We start from the raw sequence: 2,500 nt of genomic DNA on the forward strand, positions 1-2,500 counted from the left end.
CTATGTTGCTATGACTTGGGTAAAAAGTGTTGATTAACTGCTGGTTACGATAGACAGTTGCTTATCGTACACATCGCAAACGAACACCCCTTAGTGAGCAGTAGCAGAAGTCGATGGAACAAAGCGAATGCATTACAAACTGATCAAGTAAAATAAGGAACGCTACGTACTAGGACTTCTTTCCAAGAATGGTGTCCGCGACGGGAGGGCAAGCGTCCTTCCCAGGTTTCCCTAGTAAACCTTGTATGGTAAACATACCCAAGCGTGTCCGTAAGCACGCAACGATAGTCACGAACGAGCACATACCTAGGGAAAGTACTCTACGTACTAGGACTTCTGTCCAAGAATGGTGTCCGCGACGGTCGGGCACTGTGACGCAATTACCAAATCCTAGAATCGTACAAGCAGTGTGTACAAACATAAACATTAACGCGTTCGCTCGGGCTGCGCCGTCCGTGTTGAACACAAATGCGGGTGATTATATGAGTGGATGGACAAAAACATGCGTGGCGAAGACAATTTTCTGCACGATGTGCACATAGCTCATTTCGTCGTCCCGGGCGAATGGAAAAACACAAAAATCTCGAGTATCTTTCTAGGTTTCTGTTATAAAAGGGCAGGCCAAAAGGTGACCGGTTGAGATGAGCATTTTAAGCATGCAAGCACTTAATTGCAACTTTTCCTACAAAAACTAGGTACGTACACGTAGATTGTATCAACATGGACATCCATGATTGCGTACGCCCGGGCTGCGCCCTCCGTGTTGTACTTTCCCTGATTGGTACACAATTTTGGTGCAAGTGTACCAACATCGACATCTATGAACGCGTACGCTCGAGCTGCACCCTCCGTCTTGTACTTTCCCTGATCGGTACACAGTTTTGGTGCACGGCTATCCCGAAAGGCAACTTGTACCAACATCGACATCCATGAACGCGTACGTAGCGTACTTTCCCTGATCGGTACACAATGTTGGTGCACGGCATAGGAAATGGGCTTAAAATGGTCAAACTCAATCCATTTCCACTAAAGATAGTCAATAACAGCTGTGCCGATGAAGTAGGGCACGATGCAAGTCAATGTTATTTAATGAATTACATGTTCACCATACATTTCAGTACAAAATTGCTCGGTCAGACCTACAAAGTGCTATATCTCGAATACTAAACGTCGCAGATGGGTGTCGTAGAACAATTTTAAGTTCGTCTAACGATTCTACATCCGATTCTGGATAGTGGTTTTTCGACCACTTTTCAACATTTTGTGACACCCCGAACCTAGGGGCAGCTCCCTAGCTTTTTTCAAAAATGTGCACCGAACGGGCCAGAGAGCTCGAGTAGTCGAAAATTTTTTTTTTTGCTAAAACCCCTCAAAACGTGTCAGGAACGCACCCTAGATGATGAAAAGTGCAACCAGAATGTCAATCGACAACATGCCCGGGGGTACAAATTTGCTCTACGCGTCCCTAGGTAGGGTACTTTTTCATACAAACATCAAAGTGTACGGTGCACACAGTGCGCGGAACAAAAATTGCTCGGTCAGACCTAGGACGGGCCATATCTCGAATACTAAACGTCGCAGATGGGTGTCGTAGAACAATTTTAAGTTCGTCTAACGATTCTACATCCGATTCTGGATAGTGGTTTTTCGACCACTTTTCAACATTTTGTGACACCCCGAACCTAGGGGCAGCTCCCTAGCTTTTTTCAAAAATGTGCACCGAACGGGCCAGAGAGCTCGAGTAGTCGAAAAATTTTTTTTTGCTAAAACCCCTAAAAACGTGTCAGGAACGCACCCTAGATGATGAAAAGTGCAACCAGAATGTCAATCGACAACATTCCCGGGGGTACAAATTTGCTCTACGCGTCCCTAGGTAGGGTACTTTTTCATACAAACATCAAAGTGTACGGTGCACACAGTGCGCGGAACAAAAATTGCTCGGTCAGACCTAGGACGGGCCATATCTCGAATACTAAACGTCGCAGATGGGTGTCGTAGAACAATTTTAAGTTCGTCTAACGATTCTACATCCGATTCTGGATAGTGGTTTTTCGACCACTTTTCAACATTTTGTGACACCCCGAACCTAGGGGCAGCTCCCTAGCTTTTTTCAAAAATGTGCACCGAACGGGCCAGAGAGCTCGAGTAGTCGAAAATTTTTTTTTTGCTAAAACCCCTCAAAACGTGTCAGGAACGCACCCTAGATGATGAAAAGTGCAACCAGAACGTCAATCGACAACATGCCCGGGGGTACAAATTTGCTCTACGCGTCCCTAGGTAGGGTACTTTTTCATACAAACATCAAAGTGTACGGTGCACAAAGTGCGCGGAACAAAAATTGCTCGGTCAGACCTAGGACGGGCCATATCTCGAATACTAAACGTCGCAGATGGGTGTCGTAGAACAATTTTAAGTTCGTCTAACGATTCTACATCCGATTCTGGATAGTGGTTTTTCGACCACTTTTCAACATTTTGTGACACCCCGAACCTAGGGGCAG

Source organism: Anopheles coluzzii (assembly GCF_943734685.1).
Source record: "Anopheles coluzzii chromosome X unlocalized genomic scaffold, AcolN3 X_unloc_31, whole genome shotgun sequence".
Taxonomy (NCBI): Eukaryota; Metazoa; Arthropoda; class Insecta; order Diptera; family Culicidae; genus Anopheles; species Anopheles coluzzii.